The 9497-nt window shown below is 50.0% G+C and overlaps 26 non-coding genes across 26 annotated transcripts; all 26 read left to right on the top strand.

Moving 5' to 3' along the window:
* The first annotated feature begins 51 nt into the window (after window positions 1-51).
* LOC149767661 (5S ribosomal RNA) lies at window positions 52-170 on the top strand. Its single transcript, XR_016406399.1, has one exon. It is a non-coding gene; the product is annotated as a 5S ribosomal RNA (ribosomal RNA).
* A 247-nt stretch (window positions 171-417) lies between these two features.
* On the top strand, window positions 418-536 carry LOC149767660 (5S ribosomal RNA). Its single transcript, XR_016404476.1, has one exon. It is a non-coding gene; the product is annotated as a 5S ribosomal RNA (ribosomal RNA).
* Window positions 537-784: 248 nt separating this feature from the next.
* On the top strand, window positions 785-903 carry LOC149767659 (5S ribosomal RNA). The gene has a single exon (XR_016406351.1). It is a non-coding gene; the product is annotated as a 5S ribosomal RNA (ribosomal RNA).
* Window positions 904-1150: 247 nt separating this feature from the next.
* On the top strand, window positions 1151-1269 carry LOC149767658 (5S ribosomal RNA). Its single transcript, XR_016401282.1, has one exon. It is a non-coding gene; the product is annotated as a 5S ribosomal RNA (ribosomal RNA).
* A 247-nt stretch (window positions 1270-1516) lies between these two features.
* LOC149767657 (5S ribosomal RNA) lies at window positions 1517-1635 on the top strand. The gene has a single exon (XR_016406397.1). It is a non-coding gene; the product is annotated as a 5S ribosomal RNA (ribosomal RNA).
* Window positions 1636-1882: 247 nt separating this feature from the next.
* Window positions 1883-2001, top strand: LOC149767656 (5S ribosomal RNA). The gene has a single exon (XR_016407884.1). It is a non-coding gene; the product is annotated as a 5S ribosomal RNA (ribosomal RNA).
* A 248-nt stretch (window positions 2002-2249) lies between these two features.
* On the top strand, window positions 2250-2368 carry LOC149767655 (5S ribosomal RNA). Its single transcript, XR_016406350.1, has one exon. It is a non-coding gene; the product is annotated as a 5S ribosomal RNA (ribosomal RNA).
* A 247-nt stretch (window positions 2369-2615) lies between these two features.
* Window positions 2616-2734, top strand: LOC149767654 (5S ribosomal RNA). The gene has a single exon (XR_016401280.1). It is a non-coding gene; the product is annotated as a 5S ribosomal RNA (ribosomal RNA).
* A 247-nt stretch (window positions 2735-2981) lies between these two features.
* Window positions 2982-3100, top strand: LOC149767653 (5S ribosomal RNA). Its single transcript, XR_016406349.1, has one exon. It is a non-coding gene; the product is annotated as a 5S ribosomal RNA (ribosomal RNA).
* A 247-nt stretch (window positions 3101-3347) lies between these two features.
* LOC149767652 (5S ribosomal RNA) lies at window positions 3348-3466 on the top strand. The gene has a single exon (XR_016401279.1). It is a non-coding gene; the product is annotated as a 5S ribosomal RNA (ribosomal RNA).
* Window positions 3467-3713: 247 nt separating this feature from the next.
* LOC149767651 (5S ribosomal RNA) lies at window positions 3714-3832 on the top strand. The gene has a single exon (XR_016406396.1). It is a non-coding gene; the product is annotated as a 5S ribosomal RNA (ribosomal RNA).
* A 247-nt stretch (window positions 3833-4079) lies between these two features.
* LOC149767650 (5S ribosomal RNA) lies at window positions 4080-4198 on the top strand. The gene has a single exon (XR_016404475.1). It is a non-coding gene; the product is annotated as a 5S ribosomal RNA (ribosomal RNA).
* Window positions 4199-4446: 248 nt separating this feature from the next.
* Window positions 4447-4565, top strand: LOC149767649 (5S ribosomal RNA). The gene has a single exon (XR_016406348.1). It is a non-coding gene; the product is annotated as a 5S ribosomal RNA (ribosomal RNA).
* Window positions 4566-4812: 247 nt separating this feature from the next.
* LOC149767648 (5S ribosomal RNA) lies at window positions 4813-4931 on the top strand. The gene has a single exon (XR_016405094.1). It is a non-coding gene; the product is annotated as a 5S ribosomal RNA (ribosomal RNA).
* Window positions 4932-5178: 247 nt separating this feature from the next.
* LOC149767647 (5S ribosomal RNA) lies at window positions 5179-5297 on the top strand. The gene has a single exon (XR_016404474.1). It is a non-coding gene; the product is annotated as a 5S ribosomal RNA (ribosomal RNA).
* Window positions 5298-5545: 248 nt separating this feature from the next.
* Window positions 5546-5664, top strand: LOC149767646 (5S ribosomal RNA). The gene has a single exon (XR_016406346.1). It is a non-coding gene; the product is annotated as a 5S ribosomal RNA (ribosomal RNA).
* A 247-nt stretch (window positions 5665-5911) lies between these two features.
* Window positions 5912-6030, top strand: LOC149767645 (5S ribosomal RNA). The gene has a single exon (XR_016401278.1). It is a non-coding gene; the product is annotated as a 5S ribosomal RNA (ribosomal RNA).
* Window positions 6031-6277: 247 nt separating this feature from the next.
* LOC149767644 (5S ribosomal RNA) lies at window positions 6278-6396 on the top strand. Its single transcript, XR_016404473.1, has one exon. It is a non-coding gene; the product is annotated as a 5S ribosomal RNA (ribosomal RNA).
* A 248-nt stretch (window positions 6397-6644) lies between these two features.
* Window positions 6645-6763, top strand: LOC149767643 (5S ribosomal RNA). Its single transcript, XR_016406345.1, has one exon. It is a non-coding gene; the product is annotated as a 5S ribosomal RNA (ribosomal RNA).
* Window positions 6764-7010: 247 nt separating this feature from the next.
* LOC149767642 (5S ribosomal RNA) lies at window positions 7011-7129 on the top strand. Its single transcript, XR_016401277.1, has one exon. It is a non-coding gene; the product is annotated as a 5S ribosomal RNA (ribosomal RNA).
* Window positions 7130-7376: 247 nt separating this feature from the next.
* On the top strand, window positions 7377-7495 carry LOC149767641 (5S ribosomal RNA). Its single transcript, XR_016406395.1, has one exon. It is a non-coding gene; the product is annotated as a 5S ribosomal RNA (ribosomal RNA).
* A 247-nt stretch (window positions 7496-7742) lies between these two features.
* Window positions 7743-7861, top strand: LOC149767640 (5S ribosomal RNA). Its single transcript, XR_016404471.1, has one exon. It is a non-coding gene; the product is annotated as a 5S ribosomal RNA (ribosomal RNA).
* Window positions 7862-8109: 248 nt separating this feature from the next.
* Window positions 8110-8228, top strand: LOC149767639 (5S ribosomal RNA). Its single transcript, XR_016406344.1, has one exon. It is a non-coding gene; the product is annotated as a 5S ribosomal RNA (ribosomal RNA).
* Window positions 8229-8475: 247 nt separating this feature from the next.
* LOC149767638 (5S ribosomal RNA) lies at window positions 8476-8594 on the top strand. Its single transcript, XR_016404827.1, has one exon. It is a non-coding gene; the product is annotated as a 5S ribosomal RNA (ribosomal RNA).
* Window positions 8595-8840: 246 nt separating this feature from the next.
* LOC149767637 (5S ribosomal RNA) lies at window positions 8841-8959 on the top strand. The gene has a single exon (XR_016408435.1). It is a non-coding gene; the product is annotated as a 5S ribosomal RNA (ribosomal RNA).
* A 247-nt stretch (window positions 8960-9206) lies between these two features.
* LOC149767636 (5S ribosomal RNA) lies at window positions 9207-9325 on the top strand. Its single transcript, XR_016404904.1, has one exon. It is a non-coding gene; the product is annotated as a 5S ribosomal RNA (ribosomal RNA).
* The last annotated feature ends 172 nt before the right edge of the window (window positions 9326-9497 follow it).

Raw genomic sequence — 9497 nt, 5'->3', positions numbered from 1 at the left:
CGTCGAGGTCTGCTGCTTTGTCATAAAAGGGAGTTTCGAAGGGCATGTCATGGGTGCGATCATACCAGCACTAATGCACTGGATCCCATCAGAACTCCGCAGTTAAGCGTGCTTGGGCGAGAGTACTACTAGGATGGGTGACCCCCTGGGAAGTCCTCGTGTTGCACCCCTTTTATTTTTTGCCCGCTTTTTTATTTTTTGATAATATTTATTTTTAATTTTTCGGCTTTTGGCTTTTCTTCTTCGGATAATTTTTTTCCCCCGAAAATAAACTGAGTCCGGAGACTGGCGGTGCCATGCCGCATAGCGGGACCAGCGCGTTGAATCCTACGCCAGAACGGCCCCGGCGGCGCGAATGTCTCGGGCCGTCGAGGTCTGCTGCTTTGTCATAAAAGGGAGTTTCGATGGGCAAGTCATAGGTGCGATCATACCAGCACTAATGCACCGGATCCCATCAGAACTCCGCAGTTAAGCGTGCTTGGGCGAGAGTAGTACTAGGATGGGTGGCCCCCTGGGAAGTCCTCGTGTTGCACCCCTTTTATTTTTTTGCCCGCTTTTTTATTTTTTGATAATATTTATTTTTAATTTTTCGGCTTTTGGCTTTTCCTCTTCGGATAATTTTTTTCCCCCGAAAATAAACTGAGTCCAGAGACTGGCGGTGCCATGCCGCATAGCGGGAGCAGCGCGTTGAATCCTACGCCAGAACGGCCCCGGCGGCGCGAATGTCTCGGGCCGTCGAGGTCTGCTGCTTTGTCATAAAAGGGAGTTTCGAAGGGCATGTCATGGGTGCGATCATACCAGCACTAATGCACCGGATCCCATCAGAACTCCGCAGTTAAGCGGGCTTGGGCGAGAGTAGTACTAGGATGGGTGACCCCCTCGGAAGTCCTCGTGTTGCACCCTATTTATTTTTTGCCCGCTTTTTTATTTTTTCATAATATTTATTTTTAATTTTTCGACTTTTGGCTTTTCCTCTTCGGATAATTTTTTTTCCTCGAAAATAAACTGAGTCCGGAGACTGGCGGTGCCATGCCGCATAGCGGGACCAGCGCGTTGAATACTACGCCAGAACGGCCCCAGCGGCGCGAATGTCTCGGGCCGTCGAGGTCTGCTGCTTTGTCATAAAAGGGAGTTTCGATGGGCAAGTCATGGGTGCGATCATACCAGCACTAATGCACCGGATCCCATCAGAACTCCGCAGTTAAGCGTGCTTGGGCGAGAGTAGTACTAGGATGGGTGGCCCCCTGGGAAGTCCTCGTGTTGCACCCCTTTTATTTTTTGCCCGCTTTTTTATTTTTTGATAATATTTATTTTTAATTTTTCGGCTTTTGGCTTTTCCTCTTCGGATAATTTTTTTTCCCCGAAAATAAACTGAGTCCGGAGACTGGCGGTGCCATGCCGCATAGCGGGACCCGCGCGTTGAATCCTATGCCAGAACGGCCCCGGCGGCGCGAATGTCTCGGGCCGTCGAGGTCTGCTGCTTTGTCATAAAAGGGAGTTTCGAAGGGCATGTCATGGGTGCGATCATACCAGCACTAATGCACTGGATCCCATCAGAACTCCGCAGTTAAGCGTGCTTGGGCGAGAGTACTACTAGGATGGGTGACCCCCTGGGAAGTCCTCGTGTTGCACCCCTTTTATTTTTTGCCCGCTTTTTTATTTTTTGATAATATTTATTTTTAATTTTTCGGCTTTTGGCTTTTCTTCTTCGGATAATTTTTTTCCCCCGAAAATAAACTGAGTCCGGAGACTGGCGGTGCCATGCCGCATAGCGGGACCAGCGCGTTGAATCCTACGCCAGAACGGCCCCGGCGGCGCGAATGTCTCGGGCCGTCGAGGTCTGCTGCTTTGTCATAAAAGGGAGTTTCGATGGGCAAGTCATAGGTGCGATCATACCAGCACTAATGCACCGGATCCCATCAGAACTCCGCAGTTGAGCGTGCTTGGGCGAGAGTAGTACTAGGATGGGTGGCCCCCTGGGAAGTCCTCGTGTTGCACCCCTTTTATTTTTTTGCCCGCTTTTTTATTTTTTGATAATATTTATTTTTAATTTTTCGGCTTTTGGCTTTTCCTCTTCGGATAATTTTTTTCCCCCGAAAATAAACTGAGTCCAGAGACTGGCGGTGCCATGCCGCATAGCGGGAGCAGCGCGTTGAATCCTACGCCAGAACGGCCCCGGCGGCGCGAATGTCTCGGGCCGTCGAGGTCTGCTGCTTTGTCATAAAAGGGAGTTTCGAAGGGCATGTCATGGGTGCGATCATACCAGCACTAATGCACCGGATCCCATCAGAACTCCGCAGTTAAGCGGGCTTGGGCGAGAGTAGTACTAGGATGGGTGACCCCCTCGGAAGTCCTCGTGTTGCACCCTATTTATTTTTTGCCCGCTTTTTTATTTTTTCATAATATTTATTTTTAATTTTTCGACTTTTGGCTTTTCCTCTTCGGATAATTTTTTTTCCTCGAAAATAAACTGAGTCCGGAGACTGGCGGTGCCATGCCGCATAGCGGGACCAGCGCGTTGAATACTACGCCAGAACGGCCCCAGCGGCGCGAATGTCTCGGGCCGTCGAGGTCTGCTGCTTTGTCATAAAAGGGAGTTTCGATGGGCAAGTCATGGGTGCGATCATACCAGCACTAATGCACCGGATCCCATCAGAACTCCGCAGTTAAGCGTGCTTGGGCGAGAGTAGTACTAGGATGGGTGGCCCCCTGGGAAGTCCTCGTGTTGCACCCCTTTTATTTTTTGCCCGCTTTTTTATTTTTTGATAATATTTATTTTTAATTTTTCGGCTTTTGGCTTTTCCTCTTCGGATAATTTTTTTCCCCCGAAAATAAACTGAGTCCGGAGACTGGCGGTGCCATGCCGCATAGCGGGAGCAGCGCGTTGAATCCTACGCCAGAACGGCCCCGGCGGCGCGAATGTCTCGGGCCGTCGAGGTCTGCTGCTTTGTCATAAAAGGGAGTTTCGAAGGGCATGTCATGGGTGCGATCATACCAGCACTAATGCACCGGATCCCATCAGAACTCCGCAGTTAAGCGGGCTTGGGCGAGAGTAGTACTAGGATGGGTGACCCCCTCGGAAGTCCTCGTGTTGCACCCTATTTATTTTTTGCCCGCTTTTTTATTTTTTCATAATATTTATTTTTAATTTTTCGACTTTTGGCTTTTCCTCTTCGGATAATTTTTTTTCCTCGAAAATAAACTGAGTCCGGAGACTGGCGGTGCCATGCCGCATAGCGGGACCAGCGCGTTGAATACTACGCCAGAACGGCCCCAGCGGCGCGAATGTCTCGGGCCGTCGAGGTCTGCTGCTTTGTCATAAAAGGGAGTTTCGATGGGCAAGTCATGGGTGCGATCATACCAGCACTAATGCACCGGATCCCATCAGAACTCCGCAGTTAAGCGTGCTTGGGCGAGAGTAGTACTAGGATGGGTGGCCCCCTGGGAAGTCCTCGTGTTGCACCCCTTTTATTTTTTGCCCGCTTTTTTATTTTTTGATAATATTTATTTTTAATTTTTCGGCTTTTGGCTTTTCCTCTTCGGATAATTTTTTTCCCCCGAAAATAAACTGAGTCCGGAGACTGGCGGTGCCATGCCGCCTAGCGGGACCCGCGCGTTGAATCCTATGCCAGAACGGCCCCGGCGGCGCGAATGTCTCGGGCCGTCGAGGTCTGCTGCTTTGTCATAAAAGGGAGTTTCGAAGGGCATGTCATGGGTGCGATCATACCAGCACTAATGCACTGGATCCCATCAGAACTCCGCAGTTAAGCGTGCTTGGGCGAGAGTACTACTAGGATGGGTGACCCCCTGGGAAGTCCTCGTGTTGCACCCCTTTTATTTTTTGCCCGCTTTTTTATTTTTTGATAATATTTATTTTTAATTTTTCGGCTTTTGGCTTTTCTTCTTCGGATAATTTTTTTCCCCCGAAAATAAACTGAGTCCGGAGACTGGCGGTGCCATGCCGCATAGCGGGACCAGCGCGTTGAATCCTACGCCAGAACGGCCCCGGCGGCGCGAATGTCTCGGGCCGTCGAGGTCTGCTGCTTTGTCATAAAAGGGAGTTTCGATGGGCAAGTCATAGGTGCGATCATACCAGCACTAATGCACCGGATCCCATCAGAACTCCGCAGTTAAGCGTGCTTGGGCGAGAGTAGTACTAGGATGGGTGGCCCCCTGGGAAGTCCTCGTGTTGCACCCCTTTTATTTTTTTGCCCGCTTTTTTATTTTTTGATAATATTTATTTTTAATTTTTCGGCTTTTGGCTTTTCCTCTTCGGATAATTTTTTTCCCCCGAAAATAAACTGAGTCCAGAGACTGGCGGTGCCATGCCGCATAGCGGGAGCAGCGCGTTGAATCCTACGCCAGAACGGCCCCGGCGGCGCGAATGTCTCGGGCCGTCGAGGTCTGCTGCTTTGTCATAAAAGGGAGTTTCGAAGGGCATGTCATGGGTGCGATCATACCAGCACTAATGCACCGGATCCCATCAGAACTCCGCAGTTAAGCGGGCTTGGGCGAGAGTAGTACTAGGATGGGTGACCCCCTCGGAAGTCCTCGTGTTGCACCCTATTTATTTTTTGCCCGCTTTTTTATTTTTTCATAATATTTATTTTTAATTTTTCGACTTTTGGCTTTTCCTCTTCGGATAATTTTTTTTCCTCGAAAATAAACTGAGTCCGGAGACTGGCGGTGCCATGCCGCATAGCGGGACCAGCGCGTTGAATACTACGCCAGAACGGCCCCAGCGGCGCGAATGTCTCGGGCCGTGGAGGTCTGCTGCTTTGTCATAAAAGGGAGTTTCGATGGGCAAGTCATGGGTGCGATCATACCAGCACTAATGCACCGGATCCCATCAGAACTCCGCAGTTAAGCGTGCTTGGGCGAGAGTAGTACTAGGATGGGTGGCCCCCTGGAAAGTCCTCGTGTTGCACCCCTTTTATTTTTTGCCCGCTTTTTTATTTTTTGATAATATTTATTTTTAATTTTTCGGCTTTTGGCTTTTCCTCTTCGGATAATTTTTTTTCCCCGAAAATAAACTGAGTCCGGAGACTGGCGGTGCCATGCCGCATAGCGGGACCAGCGCGTTGAATCCTACGCCAGAACGGCCCCGGCGGCGCGAATGTCTCGGGCCGTCGAGGTCTGCTGCTTTGTCATAAAAGGGAGTTTCGATGGGCAAGTCATAGGTGCGATCATACCAGCACTAATGCACCGGATCCCATCAGAACTCCGCAGTTAAGCGTGCTTGGGCGAGAGTAGTACTAGGATGGGTGGCCCCCTGGGAAGTCCTCGTGTTGCACCCCTTTTATTTTTTTGCCCGCTTTTTTATTTTTTGATAGTATTTATTTTTAATTTTTCGGCTTTTGGCTTTTCCTCTTCGGATAATTTTTTTCCCCCGAAAATAAACTGAGTCCAGAGACTGGCGGTGCCATGCCGCATAGCGGGAGCAGCGCGTTGAATCCTACGCCAGAACGGCCCCGGCGGCGCGAATGTCTCGGGCCGTCGAGGTCTGCTGCTTTGTCATAAAAGGGAGTTTCGAAGGGCATGTCATGGGTGCGATCATACCAGCACTAATGCACCGGATCCCATCAGAACTCCGCAGTTAAGCGGGCTTGGGCGAGAGTAGTACTAGGATGGGTGACCCCCTCGGAAGTCCTCGTGTTGCACCCTATTTATTTTTTGCCCGCTTTTTTATTTTTTCATAATATTTATTTTTAATTTTTCGACTTTTGGCTTTTCCTCTTCGGATAATTTTTTTTCCTCGAAAATAAACTGAGTCCGGAGACTGGCGGTGCCATGCCGCATAGCGGGACCAGCGCGTTGAATACTACGCCAGAACGGCCCCAGCGGCGCGAATGTCTCGGGCCGTGGAGGTCTGCTGCTTTGTCATAAAAGGGAGTTTCGATGGGCAAGTCATGGGTGCGATCATACCAGCACTAATGCACCGGATCCCATCAGAACTCCGCAGTTAAGCGTGCTTGGGCGAGAGTAGTACTAGGATGGGTGGCCCCCTGGGAAGTCCTCGTGTTGCACCCCTTTTATTTTTTGCCCGCTTTTTTATTTTTTGATAATATTTATTTTTAATTTTTCGGCTTTTGGCTTTTCCTCTTCGGATAATTTTTTTTCCCCGAAAATAAACTGAGTCCGGAGACTGGCGGTGCCATGCCGCATAGCGGGACCAGCGCGTTGAATCCTACGCCAGAACGGCCCCGGCGGCGCGAATGTCTCGGGCCGTCGAGGTCTGCTGCTTTGTCATAAAAGGGAGTTTCGATGGGCAAGTCATAGGTGCGATCATACCAGCACTAATGCACCGGATCCCATCAGAACTCCGCAGTTAAGCGTGCTTGGGCGAGAGTAGTACTAGGATGGGTGGCCCCCTGGGAAGTCCTCGTGTTGCACCCCTTTTATTTTTTTGCCCGCTTTTTTATTTTTTGATAGTATTTATTTTTAATTTTTCGGCTTTTGGCTTTTCCTCTTCGGATAATTTTTTTCCCCCGAAAATAAACTGAGTCCAGAGACTGGCGGTGCCATGCCGCATAGCGGGAGCAGCGCGTTGAATCCTACGCCAGAACGGCCCCGGCGGCGCGAATGTCTCGGGCCGTCGAGGTCTGCTGCTTTGTCATAAAAGGGAGTTTCGAAGGGCATGTCATGGGTGCGATCATACCAGCACTAATGCACCGGATCCCATCAGAACTCCGCAGTTAAGCGGGCTTGGGCGAGAGTAGTACTAGGATGGGTGACCCCCTCGGAAGTCCTCGTGTTGCACCCTATTTATTTTTTGCCCGCTTTTTTATTTTTTCATAATATTTATTTTTAATTTTTCGACTTTTGGCTTTTCCTCTTCGGATAATTTTTTTTCCTCGAAAATAAACTGAGTCCGGAGACTGGCGGTGCCATGCCGCATAGCGGGACCAGCGCGTTGAATACTACGCCAGAACGGCCCCAGCGGCGCGAATGTCTCGGGCCGTCGAGGTCTGCTGCTTTGTCATAAAAGGGAGTTTCGATGGGCAAGTCATGGGTGCGATCATACCAGCACTAATGCACCGGATCCCATCAGAACTCCGCAGTTAAGCGTGCTTGGGCGAGAGTAGTACTAGGATGGGTGGCCCCCTGGGAAGTCCTCGTGTTGCACCCCTTTTATTTTTTGCCCGCTTTTTTATTTTTTGATAATATTTATTTTTAATTTTTCGGCTTTTGGCTTTTCCTCTTCGGATAATTTTTTTCCCCCGAAAATAAACTGAGTCCGGAGACTGGCGGTGCCATGCCGCCTAGCGGGACCCGCGCGTTGAATCCTATGCCAGAACGGCCCCGGCGGCGCGAATGTCTCGGGCCGTCGAGGTCTGCTGCTTTGTCATAAAAGGGAGTTTCGAAGGGCATGTCATGGGTGCGATCATACCAGCACTAATGCACTGGATCCCATCAGAACTCCGCAGTTAAGCGTGCTTGGGCGAGAGTACTACTAGGATGGGTGACCCCCTGGGAAGTCCTCGTGTTGCACCCCTTTTATTTTTTGCCCGCTTTTTTATTTTTTGATAATATTTATTTTTAATTTTTCGGCTTTTGGCTTTTCTTCTTCGGATAATTTTTTTCCCCCGAAAATAAACTGAGTCCGGAGACTGGCGGTGCCATGCCGCATAGCGGGACCAGCGCGTTGAATCCTACGCCAGAACGGCCCCGGCGGCGCGAATGTCTCGGGCCGTCGAGGTCTGCTGCTTTGTCATAAAAGGGAGTTTCGATGGGCAAGTCATAGGTGCGATCATACCAGCACTAATGCACCGGATCCCATCAGAACTCCGCAGTTAAGCGTGCTTGGGCGAGAGTAGTACTAGGATGGGTGGCCCCCTGGGAAGTCCTCGTGTTGCACCCCTTTTATTTTTTTGCCCGCTTTTTTATTTTTTGATAATATTTATTTTTAATTTTTCGGCTTTTGGCTTTTCCTCTTCGGATAATTTTTTTCCCCCGAAAATAAACTGAGTCCGGAGACTGGCGGTGCCATGCCGCATAGCGGGAGCAGCGCGTTGAATCCTACGCCAGAACGGCCCCGGCGGCGCGAATGTCTCGGGCCGTCGAGGTCTGCTGCTTTGTCATAAAAGGGAGTTTCGAAGGGCGTGTCATGGGTGCGATCATACCAGCACTAATGCACCGGATCCCATCAGAACTCCGCAGTTAAGCGGGCTTGGGCGAGAGTAGTACTAGGATGGGTGACCCCCTCGGAAGTCCTCGTGTTGCACCCTATTTATTTTTTGCCCGCTTTTTTATTTTTTCATAATATTTATTTTTAATTTTTCGACTTTTGGCTTTTCCTCTTCGGATAATTTTTTTTCCTCGAAAATAAACTGAGTCCGGAGACTGGCGGTGCCATGCCGCATAGCGGGACCAGCGCGTTGAATCCTACGCCAGAACGGCCCCGGCGGCGCGAATGTCTCGGGCCGTCGAGGTCTGCTGCTTTGTCATAAAAGGTAGTTTCGAAGGGCATGTCATGCGTGCGATCATACCAGCACTAATGCACCGGATCCCATCAGAACTCCGCAGTTAAGCGTGTTTGGGCGAGAGTAGTACTAGGATGGGTGACCCCCTGGGAAGTCCTCGTGTTGCACCCCTTTTATTTTTTGCCCGCTTTTTCATTTTTTGATAATATTTATTTATAATTTTTCGGCTTTTGGCTTTTCTTCTTCGGATAATTTTTTCCCCCGAAAATAAACTGAGTCCGGAGACTGGCGGTGCCATGCCGCATAGCGGGACCAGCGCGTTGAATCCTACGCCAGAACGGCCCCGGCGGCGCGAATGTCTCGGGCCGTCGAGGTCTGCTGCTTTGTCATAAAGGGGAGTTTCGAAGGGCATGTCATGGTTGCGATCATACCAGCACTAATGCCCCGGATCCCATCAGAACTCCGCAGTTAAGCATGCTTGGGCGAGAGTAGTACTAGGATGGGTGACCCCCTGGGAAGTCCTCGTGTTGCACCTCTTTTATTTTTTGCCCGCTTTTTTATTTTTTGATAATATTTATTTTTAATTTTTCGGCTTTTGGCTTTTCCTCTTCGGATAATTTTTTTCCCCCGAAAATAAACTGAGTCCGGAGACTGGCGGTGCCATGCCGCATAGCGGGACCCGCGCGTTGAATCCTATGCCAGAACGGCCCCGGCGGCGCGAATGTCTCGGGCCGTCGAGGTCTGCTGCTTTGTCATAAAAGGGAGTTTCGAAGGGCATGTCATGGGTGCGATCATACCAGCACTAATGCACCGGATCCCATCAGAACTCCGCAGTTAAGCGGGCTTGGGCGAGAGTAGTACTAGGATGGGTGACCCCCAGGGAAGTCCTCGTGTTGCACCCCTTTTATTTTTTGCCCGCTTTTTTATTTTTTCATTATATTTATTTTTAATTTTTCGGCTTTTGGCTTTTCCTCTTCGGATAATTTTTTTCCCCCGAAAATAAACTGAGTCCGGAGACTGGCGGTGCCATGCCGCATAGCGGGACCAGCGCGTTGAATACTACGCCAGAACGGC

This window comes from Phoenix dactylifera, chromosome 4, assembly GCF_051530095.1.
Source record: "Phoenix dactylifera cultivar Ajwa chromosome 4, Ajwa_hap1_PhDact_Kaust_v1.1, whole genome shotgun sequence".
Lineage (NCBI taxonomy): Eukaryota > Viridiplantae > Streptophyta > Magnoliopsida > Arecales > Arecaceae > Phoenix > Phoenix dactylifera.
The sequence above is the reverse complement of the archived record's forward strand: the minus strand, read 5'-3'. Positions and strand labels throughout refer to the sequence as shown.